We start from the raw sequence: 13530 nt of genomic DNA, 5'->3' as shown, positions 1-13530 counted from the left end.
GGCTGTACGCCCGGGGCGAGTTGGTGAATGGGCGACTCGTCTGGTATTCATTGACAATATATAAAGTCACAACACCAACTTTGATGAGGCAGTATTGCTTTGTTTAAAAAATATATATACGGTTTTCTCCATTTCCTGAAAATGAATTCTTTTAATTTTAATTAAAAAAAAATTGGAGTTAGGTGGTTTCTTCCCGACAGCAGAGATATAGTAATGCTCATCTTAACCAAATAGCCTTAAAATGTTTAGATGTTGTTAGTTTCTAGCTGGTCCCATAATAACTTTGCTGTCATGCAGAACATAAGATCTGTAGGGCAAATATGGTTCATCTTGCTAGCCCAGCATAATTGAACCACTCAACCACTTGAACCCTGTACTTTGTTGACCGGGGTCTTCTAGGGGTCTATACTTGAACCCCCCACCCCCCCTTTCCCCCCTCTACACCAAATCTATTTGCCAAAAATAGACTATCTACAAGCTCACAATGTTGTGAGCTTGTAGATTGGCTATTTTCAGTGAATGCTTGTCTATTTTTGCCAAATGGTAGACTATTATGACATGCCTTGAATAGGTATGTTAGGGTGGATGTGGTTAAGCCCTTAAAGGCTTAAATAGTCAAAACTTCTCAGAATAGCCGATCTACAAGCTCTCAACACGTTACATTGTGATGCATTGTGAGATTGTAGTTCTGCTTTCACTGTTTTTGACCATTTTTTGGGACAGGTTGAAAGTGGTTAAAATATATTTTTTTTAGAATTTTATTTCTGTCGGATTGAAACCTTGTATGTCCAAAAACTTCCCTTTTTTATTATTATTTGAAAAGATATTTAAAAAGAATGGTGAAAATAGCCGACCTATACAATTTCACAAAGTGTCAATCTTCTATTTGCGCGACACTCTTGTATGATGATGTACTGTAGGTAGGGTGTCAATTAGCGAAACAACGTAAAATGTTTAAATATAGAGATTCAAGGTTTCTACCCAACAGCAACGATATGAAATAATAGCCTTCTGAATGCTGAAACAAAGTCTTAACAGTCTACACTGACATTGCATTTGATTTATGTTACGGTCTTCACAATGAAACAAGTTGTATAGTGGTTGATCAATTAATGTTTACAGCCGAGGTGACGTAAAGTCTCAGGCAAGAATAGTTCTCAAAATCCTAATCTAAATGGCAGATCAGTGTATCATTTTCTGTGATGAAGATTATTAATAATTAAGTACCGGTACATTCCCAGTTTCGAATATTGAAATATCTATAACAAACTACACAGCAACAATGCAGTACAATATTTGGTATCTTGCTTCAATCTTTTGTAGAGTGTATAAAAGTAATTTTGTTTGTTTGCTTATGTTAAAATAAAATGTTTTTGTAAAAGTCTGTAAATCCAAAGTTTTGTACAAACTAGTTTTTACTTTTTATGGATTTCTAAAATTTGATGTTTTTTATAATTATTTATTTCATGTATATATTAGGTAGGTAAAAGTATATATTTGCAGATAAAAAAAGAAAGAAAGAAACCACGTTTTTTTTTTTTTTAAACAGTGTTTTGAAACACTTCTAAAGGTCCCTGCACACTGCTGCGCTTTTCGGATTTTTAGCTGCGTTTTTCTGTCGTTTTTTCCCGAAAAACGCCTCCAGTGTGCAACCACCTTCACACTGCAGCAATTTTACCTCACACATTTGTCCCCCCCCTGACTGCACACAGGTCCCGGTATTGTCCAGGTATACCTGTAGTAGATGTCTAGATGTTAACTCTATAACACCAAAATAAAATAACATAAACAATAGCTACTGTGTTGCCTCTTCATTGATTCTTGCATGCGTGAAAGTGACAGTGCTGTTGTAAGAAACTTACAGGGACACTTCTGGGGGTCTTCATGTGTGTAATATGTATATGTGGTTTTAGTTATTTTAGATTTTTAGCAGTGAGCCTAGTGTCTCTGATGTCATTGATAATGATCATGATCATTTATCATTATTCGTTGAGCTTAGTGACAACAAATTGTTTTATTGCACGTAAACAAAACACTGTTTTCACAGTCTTGTTGTACTACTGTTAATTCTTGCTAATGTGCACATCTTTTAATCATTAAATAAAAATTGGTTCATTCACCTAATGTAGTGCACTCCCCCTCACGTGACACGTCTTGTTTTACGGCACGTTGCAAAAATCAAAATGGCGGCTCGATATTGTCACTCTTGGGATATTTTGGACAGAAAGTAGCTCATAACATCTCTACAGGGGATTTTTATGAAAAACAAGCTCGGCAGATTGAAAGAGGATAATTCAAGCTTGGACTGCAGCTGCAATGTTGGTGAACCAAAAAAGATGAATAGGAAGTGGATGGAGGGTATTGGAATACTGGACTGCAACTGGGAAGCACCCTATGATCCGACGGACCATTGCAACTCTAGATTCAGCCCATTGTAAAAAAAATCTAGAGTTGCAAATTGCGGCTAAGTGAATACCAAAGCTTGACACAATATTAAGCAACGCTTTCCAAATTCTGCTAGAGCGATTATTTAAAACACATCCACCTGGTGCTTCAAGTAGCTTCAGACTGTAATCTACCTATGTAATTGGGTGGGAAAACAGCTGACAAAAACAGCCGTTGTCACCATTGCTTTCCACAGACATCCTCAGAAGTCGGACAAGTCGGACAAGCCTTGTCTTTGCCTTGATAAATGATGTTGACTTAGGCACACGAAGAAGTGAAATCATGCTCATCTTGAAGGGAACTCTAAAAACAGACTATAGGGTGCATGGGGGATATCCTTGCCTGAAAACATCATTCTTCCCTCAGGTGAGATCACACTGTTTACCTTTTCTGACTCTGACGTGGAGACAGCTTGTGACAAAATGTAATATTAGTGTAAGTATGTGGAAAGAAATAGGTATTTCTGTGGCCTATACTGACACTGTTCACATGAACTTTGCAAGTGATTGGGTACTGTAATTGTTATACTGTACTGAACTCCTGTACAGGCAGACACTCTTGTTGAACAAGACTGGTGTTGCGCTAAAAACTCAGCTTCCCATCATGCACCCTGTGCACAGTGTGAAGAGGCCACTTTCTCACCTGTTGGTATACTTGGTACCCTAAACAGACAGGCATAGGGAGTCAGTGACACAAGGCTACATGTCACTGCACATACTCCTATGGGCTGGGGCAGCACCTGTCTGAAGGGAATGTTGAGCAGGAGGAGTAGAACGAATAAGGTCTCTTTATGGCAGCAGTGACAAGAAGTACAGGAGGTCTCCTTGCATTACAACTCTTGTCATTTTTGTCATAATTTGTTCACTGAAACACTGACTGACACCATAAATAGGGTTCAGTCAGGATAATTCATGAATGAATATAATATATATTTTATTGAATATAAAACAAGCAATATATTTATTATGGTTTGGCGAGGAATTTCACTTTTATACTAGCCTTGGTCATCATCATAATTTTTCGACCGTGGTCGAGATCGTGGATTTCACAATGCCACGTCAGACTTTCCGGTCCTTCGTTGTCACCCCCAGTTCCTGCTTACTGATGCATGTGTCCCTATAGCGATGACATCAGGGAACAGAAGTGTTCTACCTCTGGTTTGCTTTGAGGCAGGTTTCCAGCATAGCCTGGTAAACCTTCCCGGTCGTGTGGATTCACATTATCTGTGTCCTCTGCGGACCGGTCCGGCTGGGCGTTTTGCAGAAACCAAAAACGTGGAAGCGCCGGCAATCAGCGTCTGTCAATCACAGTCTATAGCCCTGACCGCAGACGCTGATTGGCTCTTCCACTTTTTTGGTTTCTGCAAAACGCCCCGCCAGCGCTTGGTGCCAGACCGGTCTGGAGCAGATACGTGATGATGTGGATTCACACGACCGAGATGGTCTACCATCATACATAAATACTGCCAAACGTGGTCCTTTTCAATAACCATCTCTACAGGCAGGGAAAAGTACAATTGGCAGCAAATGGACATAACCCCTTTAACCCATTTTGGGCGGGAACCCCTTTTGGTGTTGCATTATGTAATGCTTTAGCTATTGAAAAATAGCAGATCTACAAGCTCATATAGCGTGCCACCGAGTGGCGCGCTACGAGCTTGTAGGTCTGCTATTTTTTGAAGAGTCGTGAAAAGTGACATGAAAGTGTTTGAGAACGACTGACATAGAAAAACTGCTTTTTCAAGAAAACTGTCAGGATTTTAGAAGACATTTGCAGAATCGTTCCCACTTCAAATGCCTGAAGGTTATATTGTATCATCCAGTTGTAGTTTGTGGACTGGGTCGTGTATAGACATAATTACCCTAAGTTAACCTACGCTAATGCTATGGGTCTATTATTATGGCACTCACACATAAAGAGCTGCAGGCAACTGCTGCCTGCAGGCTATTTATTCTTATAGATATGTGTTTACTTTTTGTCCTGCACCAGCAATCTATTATGGACGTGAAAACCAATTCCCTTTGAACCTCCACATATAACAGAACATATAACTGCTAGGTTGTAACCATTAGATTTAGGGGATATTCCACATGCACAGATGTCTATAGGCTATGGAATTGTTAGAGATGATAATAATAATAAGGGTAGGCCTAATAATAATAATAATAATTATTATTATTATTATTATTATTAACGTACAGTTATAATGTGATTCTTTTCAGAGTGCAGAAGCCAGCTGTGCTCTTTAAACAGACACAGACGTAAAAACAGAATACATTCTTTGCCATATAGAGAGTTTTAGAAACGGAGGGTGATCTGGGGAGGAGAAGGAGCTGATCTGGAGACAGATTAATATGGAGAGTTTTAGAAACAGAGGGTGATCTGGGGAGGAGAAGGAGCTGATCTGGAGACAGATTAGCGATCAGATGTGAATGGAGCCCCACCAGTGCTCCGGCTCAGCCCCTTTTGGACCCCTGATAGTCTTTGAGGTCTGCAACAATGTCACCACCAGAGGCCAGGTCTCTACTGCTATCTAACCCCATTATTATCACACAGAAAGATTGATACCCCCACACCACGCACCCCTCCGCTAAAAAAGCTATACCATCCCCGTTTCCATTCATGTGGATTCATTTGTCTGCCCCCCCCCCCCACACACACACACACACACACACACACACACACACACCAACTTATATTTATTTTTAAGCTGTCTTGTATTGCAATGTATTGCTAGGAACGTATTGGCACTTAATATTTTCCCACACATTGAGAAAGAAATGCTATAACGTATAAACCTCCCCTCGTGATGGGAAAATTAATAAAAACCCATGTGGTCTCTCTCTTCCCCAAGAGTTTGTTGCATATATGACCTCCAGGAGCAGGTTTGTGGTTTGGTTTGGTTTAGTGACAAGGAGGCTGAGAGAGAGAGAGAGAGAGAGAGAGAGAGACAGACAGAGAGAGAGAGAGCTCCTAGCTCATTCCACACCTCGACCCTTGACACTTTTCACACTATCTGAAAGGGAGAAAACATGAAACAGATCACAGGATGGACAGAAACTCAGACCCTGGAGCAACACTGTGCTTTGCTGAAGGAAATGGGCCCTTCCCCTCAGCCAGACCCACCTAGCAGCATTGTCACCCAAGTGAGACGAACATTGTTAGCAGATAGTTGCCAGAGAGGGCTATGGCGGCTCCAGTGAGCGACATGGCATCCTGACTGTGAGAACTTTGACACGGCCAGACCCCAAAGTGGCACAAACCCAATAACCATATAAATGGGAGACAATGGAACTAATTGCAATCAGTGGTCTCCACCCCTTTTTATGTCCTACGTTTGCTACTGTTGGATAAGTGGGGAGAGCTGCGTCGTTGTCACTGTGACATTCAAAACCAACAAGGGAAGAATAGTTCTAGTGGGGACTGATCAGAGCAAGATGCACAATGTAGTGGTGGAAAAAAAAAACACTCATAAGCGTACAAAACAATCCCTCTCGCTGTTGTACTTCTTGTTTAAAACCCCTTTAGACCTGCAGGCCGCAGGCTGCAAATATTGTCTTCTAAATCCTAACAGTTTTCTGAAAAACCTATGTTTCTATGTCAGTGGTAGCTCAACCTTTTTCATGTCAAGGACCCCCAGAAGTATCTGTATTTGGCTGCGGACCCCCATCTGAAAATATGTTGTTCCAGGGACTGAAGCAAAGATTTGAGTTAAAAAACGTTCACACTGATTTTTCAATAGCTCAAGTATAACATAATGCTTAAAACACCAAAGGGAGTTCCCGCCCAGAATGGTTTAACAGTTTCACTGATGTTGAAACAAGCCACATTGGAATTCTCATAACACTCAGTTAATAAATCAACTGCAATAAATAAATAAATAAATCAGCTGCAGTCCTTGACCATTCCAAAGAAGTCCCCTTTGACCAATATCAACGCCTGAGGATGGGGACAGGGTGAATCTCAAAGCTGTTCTTGTGCACATTATTGTGCACAGCAACAAAAAAAATGTTCCGCCATAATAGAACTACAGAGCCGTTTGAGTGTGTGGGCATTTCAGTATGCAAGTAACTTTGAAGCCAACCTTTTGATGTGCATGTGTGTTTCAGTCTGAAATTAGATCACTCACTTGACGATACAATACCTCAGTTCAGAGGGCCATGAGAGTATTCAGGCCTACGAAACTCTTTACATGTATAATACCCATTCCTTTTACTTTAATATTCCTTCTTGATAGTGCCAAATAACAGATTGTCTCTAAAATAACAGATCGTGTCACAATACACTTGAGCTTTTAGCCTTTTATAGATCTGTTTTTCACAATTTGTCGATGGTACAATGACGTCTTAATGGCAGTCTTCTTTTATTACTTGTGGGTTGTGAAACGTTTGCCTTCTGTTTTCCAAGCAAAGAGATCTTGACAGCTCTCTCACCTTCACTATAGTCTAAGTTTAGGCTGATTTGTGTTCTCACACAAATTGGATCACCATTAGATCACCATTATACCACTGGACATGCAGTGCCCCGGGATTATCATACCTATAGCAGAGGTTTACAGGTGGCGTAAAATGACTCTCGCATATTCGCTTTTAGTCTGACGTGATGTGAGCTTGTACTGTAGATCTCTGCTGGGGTTTTTTTGAGCAACGCCGAAATGTAGCATTTCTCTCCCATGGCGAGTGTTAATAGTACTGTTGTAAAATCTGCAGCGAGCGAATGGGAGGAGGAGGAGGAGGGAAACGTGAGAAGTATGTCACCTGCCGTGAATGAGGATGATGGGTTATCCACAGCTTTCTAAAAAGGACCCCCATCATCATCAGAACAGACAGGGCACCTGTAAAGCAGCCTTATCCCGTTTGAAGTGCTTGTTTGTATTGTTGAGGCCAACAAAGGAATGTTTGCCACCTTTGTACTTCCAAGGGAACATTAGTCAAAGTTGGAAGATAATAGTGTTGTGTGTGTGTGTGTGTGTGTGTGTGTGTGTGTGTGTGTGTGTGTGTGTGTGTGTGTGTGTGTGTGTGTGTGTGTGTGTGTGTGTGTGTGTGTGTGTGTGTGTGTGTGTGTGTGTGTGTGTGTGTGTGTGTGTGTGTGTGTGTGTGTGTGTGTGCGCGCGCGTGCATGTGTACGCGCGTGTGCGCGCTAATGATGCACTGTATGATGCGCGTGTTCTTGCACATGCATGCGTGCATTGATAAGTGTGTCTGTGTTTACAATTGCATGCAGTATACATTCTTTGAAGTGGCCCGTGCAGGAGAGCTGGGACACTGAAGGTTCTTCTATTCTGCATGTTCAGGTATACAGCTTGCATGCTGCCGTAGAGGGGGATGAGGTTGCGGTGTCTGTATACATGTGTCTGTGCTGGTTGGAGGGGTAGAATAGGGCCAGGGGGCATTGGGGTGGGGAGGGGAGGGGGTTCAGGGGGTATTTGTTGGTGGTGGGGTGGTTGCCGGTATAGTTGCTGGCAAGCAGGGGGTTGATTAGTGGTCACTGGGATGGGGAGGAGAAGGTGTCAGCTCTGCTCACCCTTTGACCTCTCTCTGAGCACGCATGCATGAGGCACTTCATTTGTACAGTAATTGTTCTTTCTGCTTGCAGGGATTCATTACTGCGTAAGCTAAAAGATATTGAATCTTTACTTGTTATTAGCACAGAAAATAACGGGTTCTGCCCTTAATTAAGCCAGAAGTGGTTAAGAGGGACAAAAGGCTGTTGTGGGGATGAAACCTACACCCCTATAGTGTGAGGTCGAGAGACCAGGTTCAATCCCTGCGAATAGAAAGGGCTTCATCACTGCCAAAGTGCCACTGAGCAAAGCCAGTAGGACCCGAATCACAGAGCTGAATCAACATCTGTGCAAAAAGGGACAGCCGACAGGGCGGGACAGGACAGGACAGGAGACAGGGCAGGGGTGGGATCTCTAAGGTCTACGCAACGTTCTGGCTCAAACGGCTCCCTGCTTGTCTTCAAATTGTCCGCCAAGGTATTTCTGAACGCACACATTTTGTGTGGCAACAGCTGTCATCTCACTGTAAGCAGCATGCTCTGCCTCTGCCATGTGCAACACTGCTGTAGTCACATCTCTGAGTGTGTGAGGCACAGACAGTGAGTGAGCAAGTGAACGAGCGAGTGAGTTAGTCAATGAGCAAAGGAGAGAGAGAATGAGTGAGTGAGTGAGTGAGTATGTTAGAAAGTGAACAACTAAGTGAGTGAGTGAGTGAGTGAGTGCGTGAGACTGTGAGTGCAGAGTGAGTGAGTGCAGAGTGAGTGAGTGAGTGTGTGAGACTGTGAGTGAGACAGTGAGTGAGACAGTGAGTGAGACAGTGAGTGAGACAGTGAGTGAGACAGTGAGTGAGACAGTGAGTGAGACAGTGAGACAGTGAGTGAGTGAGACAGACAGGGTGTATCAATGACAAGGTGACTGGCAGGGCAGATGAGAGGGGTTATCATTAGCAGGGACTGGCGCTGTTCTCTGGTAGTTCCAGTAATTACCTCACAAAGGGTGCTGCCTGCCTTCCCACTGCTTTTCCCACACTGCATTGCAGGCTCAGAATTCCAATGGGCCCCAGACCTGCAATCTCCTTGGTTTTAGCCAGCAAATTACTGACAAGTCCCATTCTTCACTGCACTGTAATTGCATTTTAGTGCTGTTTTTATTGAGGCACCCGCACGGCCCCCTTGTCCCCTCCCTCTCACAAGCCGTGTCAAGGAGGGGGTGAAGGGTTAATATAGATAGCATTAGTTCCTAATTGGAAAAGTCTAGACTGCAGGGATAAGTTTGATGCAAAGTTGGTGTTGTTGTGCCTTGATGAATGCAATTATTAATAAGCTCAATAATACTATGTTTACCCAGGGTAACTGGACTATAAGCTCAATAAGCTATTATTGAGCTTAGTCCAGTTACCCTGGGTAAACATAGTACCTTTCCCTTCCTTTTGACATTAATAATGTAATGTAAATGTACGTGTCCTGTTTTCAACTGGAGTCTATTTTATATGAATCCCAAATTCCTTTATTGTAAGGCAGGCACACACACACACACACACACACACACACACACACACACACACACACACACACACACACACACACACACACACACACACACACACACACACACACACACACACACACACACACACACACACACTGCACCATATGAGATTATGTCACAGATCACTGATGGCATCCCATATAAAGAGACGTATTAAGCATCTTGGCTACTCTGCTTCTTTAATCACCCCGTGTTGTCTTTCCCACCCCTCTGCATTAGTCTCTCAATCTATTACTATGTGGAAATCATTAGTCTCCATGTCAATACAAGCTCCGAGCAGAGAAAACATCTCATTACGGGACTTAAAGAGATCAGTGGCATTCTTGGCTCTGTCAAGATGTTCTTCGCTTCTTCAATATAGTTACTTTTCTTTTCAGGAGAGAGAGAGAGGACAAATTCTCAACGTTCCAGCGCCGGACAACCAAACAGTCGCCATTTGAAATGAAAAAAAAAAAGAAAGGAAAAAAAAAAAAAATGGCAGAAGGATTAGAGGATCCAAACAGGATAAAGGGATAAGAGATTCTTGGTGTGATCCAGTTTAGTCTGAAAGATGGAGGGTCTTACCAAGGATTTGAGACTTTAGAATTCATTGTGTGCCATTATTTCTATCCTATGAGTTTTCAACTAAAATGATGGCCCATACAAGCCCTCCCCCAATTCCTTCCCATCCTTACATCTGCACATGCACCCCAAATGCATGCACGTGGCCTACATATTAAAGAAGGCGAAATGCATTCATTTGTTTAGTTATTTCGTATCAGCGGTATAGGATCAGGAATGACAATCCATTCATGTCCAGCTTGTTTTTGCGAAGGCAGTGAGCACTTACTATGAGACCTAGCAGATCATGTCTGTCTGTGTGTGTGTGTCTGTCTGTCTGTCTGTCCCGCTTTTGTGCCCGTCACCATGTCACCATGACTCAGCCATAACCATATAAGGAGTCCCCAAAGCAGCTATACGTCCAAAACCCAAATATGTACGAGCTGCGTTCGCTTCCCGCGTTTGCGCGTCTTACTGGTGTATTTACACGCATACGGCATACATACTTCACTGGGTTCATGTGTAAAACTAGTGAGAAAGTGTAATCTAATGTCAATTCTGGTATGAGTATAATTCTACTGTCCGTGTTCACTTTCTTAAAGTCATGCCAGCTATTGTTTCACATAGCAAAAACAATGGGAACAGCATTGCGTTTGTCTTCAAATACAGATAAGTCCAAAAGAAGTGATTGTCAGTAGCTTTATTGGCGGATCAGCAAGGTGCCTTTGGGCTACAACCTGCAATTGACTCTAGAGGAGCAACCTAATTCTCCCGTGTGCCCTAATGTGTCCATCTCTCTGTCAGTCGGGGCAGGTTGACACCTCTGACCCTGTCGAGACGAGTGTCAAATGTGTATGTCAGAGGCCTTCAATAAAGCACAGTGACAAGCCCTCTAATGCATTACCACATGAGCAGCAGCCAGAAATGAGAGGCTGCAGCCCATTCGGCCTGGAGGCAGACAGGTGCGCTGTCGATGAACACGGACGGACGCACGCACACGCTCGCGCACGCACACAGACACAAGAAAGTTGTCAAAACAGTGACAGTAGACTAGTAGTAACGACAGCAGTAACTTCCGTAACGTAACAGTGGTTATATCGACACACTACGTATGTGTTGGTTGTATTATATAACATACCGTGTGTTTATATCAATTATTATAAATTTCAATAATGAAGAAAACAAAATCAACAATTGTCTCACACTACACTCCTTTCAGAAGATCTTTGGATAAACCCAAACATCTATATGCTATATGCAGCCAACACTTCCTCGTTCAGCTTCCTTGGTCTAAACTGCGCATGCTTCTTTCCTTCCATGGAGCACCATGTGAGCAACATGGCGGCGCCCTTACGGTCTTCGCGTCTCGTCCTCTTTAGACAGTCCTTGGATAGTGGGAGGATGCAGTGCCCAGCAGTATGTGTATGGGCATCCATCTATACCTCTACCTTTGATGCCACATGGCTTCAGTTGGTGCTGCATGGGTCTCCTGCCTCTGCTTCGACATGCTGTGCATTCCAGCCAATTATTATCGAGCCCAAGGTGGAACAGGTTAACTTTGATGCCTCCTCCCAAATGGGATATAGCTGGATTTAAAACGGGGAATAGGGGTGGGGCAACTCCTTAAAAAAAAGCCTGTATATACTACGCAGACATGAATCAACTTCAAGCTAACCCGCTGAGGTAAACAAAAGGTCTTTTTAAGAAATGCTTTTTTTTATATCCTCGTCATTGTTTCATCTTCCAGCAACATGTACACGTGTACCTGGATACCTGAAACGGGGTTCCATGAGAACACCTCTAAATGAATACGGTATTTCAGACCGTCTTGTCCCTTTAGTCGACTGAAATGAAATGGCACCATTCAAGGGATGTTTAGGAACTCATTTGAAGAACTATAGATACTATAGGTAACAATAACCGCACATACGTTACCAGGGACAGAGATAGTGTTCTATATGCACTCTGTCACTCTCATTTGATTTCCTTAAGCTCTCCCCCTGTCACCCTCTTCTTTTCATTCCTCTTTCATTCTGAATACAACAAAAACGAACTGGCAAAAAAAAAAGAAAGTCACAAATTTCACCCACTTCCTTATACGGTATACCTGGCTGTGCAATTCCCTTTCTTCTAAGCCTGAACTACACTTATTTTCACACAGTGGTCACGTGCTGAAAATAGCAGATCCACTATAGCTCAGCACAACAACGCATCACGCTACTACGGCGCATTGTGAGCTTGCAGATCAGCTATTTTCCATGCACACAACCAAGTATAAATCAGGCATTATACTTTGCTACACACACGGGCTCCCCCCCCCCCTTTGAGGAAGTGAGCGCTTCAAGGGCTTGTCAGAACCATCTGTCACGGATATCTGTCCCCAGATATCTCCCATGAAGGACTCCAATATGGCCCACACAGATGCTGTCCTCTCCATCAAGGACCCAAAGTATCTCTGGCACCATCCTAACGCCGTGAGGAAAATGATAGTTCACCTCATTACTTTTTCTTTGATAAATTTGTGCCGTCATACTCATAACACATGAGAACGGTCTTCGTGTAGGGGAGGCCTCAATATGCTGTCAGACATTTCCTCATGCGCCCACAGGGCGGAGTGCAAAATGCTATGTAAATCCCCTTAACGACCTTTTCAGGCTGCTGACAATCGGGGCATACAAAGGTGATTGGCAGTCGACACCACGGTGCACATTTATCCTTTGCCCCGGCCCGCCTTTCTCTAGGGCGCCCCCTGCTGTGAGAGGCATGGGGGGTAGGATGCCCAGTGGCATTGGCTGCCAATGGGGTAAAGCCAGCGTGGATCCTCTCATGGCAACGATGTGGGTCGTTGTAATAATGTTGGGTTTGTTTCCTCCTGTGTGCACCGCCCTTTGGGAGTTTGCCCGACCCATAATCCAGTACATGAGGCCCAGAGGGAGGCCTGGCCCTCCCACGCCTGTCCGTCCCAGTTCCAGCCTCGCCTGCATGGCCCAATATGGCCCCATTGTGCGTTTCATACAGGGCTGACTATTGGTTGCCCCAAAGGCCCGTTCCATAAGATGTACTTATTATCGTCAGAATTAGGATTATTGTTGTCGAACAGCCTTGCCAGTGGACGGATGCATTCCATACACAGTATGAACTTAACGACATTGGAAGGCCATGCAGCTGTACAGACAACAAATCTCCTGTGCGCGTGAGCGCATGTACACACGCATGCACACACGCATGCACACACGCACGCATGCATGCACGCACACACACACACACACACACACACACACACACAGGCAAACACGTACACACATTCACAGACACGTACAGCAGACAAGGGTTCCCAAGCCCCTTACTGAGCGTTTCTTATCCTTACTAGGCCTCATCTCAGAGGGGAGCAAGGCCCCTACTGTGACCCATGCCCACTTGGGTATGCGAGGGCTGTTTGGACCCTTTGGCGGCCTTTGCTCCATTCACACACTGCAGACAAGCCTTTCTCACTG

The 13530-nt window shown here is 43.6% G+C and overlaps 1 long non-coding RNA gene across 1 annotated transcript in view; it reads left to right on the top strand.

The window, feature by feature from the left end:
• LOC308325602 overlaps positions 1 to 13530 on the top strand; it is a 276903-nt gene that overhangs the window by 228178 nt on the left and 35195 nt on the right. The gene's annotated exons all lie outside the window — the stretch shown is intronic.

Source organism: Protomyctophum bolini (genome assembly GCF_963924005.1).
Source record: "Protomyctophum bolini genome assembly, chromosome: 12".
NCBI classification, from domain to species: Eukaryota; Metazoa; Chordata; class Actinopteri; order Myctophiformes; family Myctophidae; genus Protomyctophum; species Protomyctophum bolini.
This window is presented reverse-complemented; position numbering and strand designations above follow the sequence as displayed.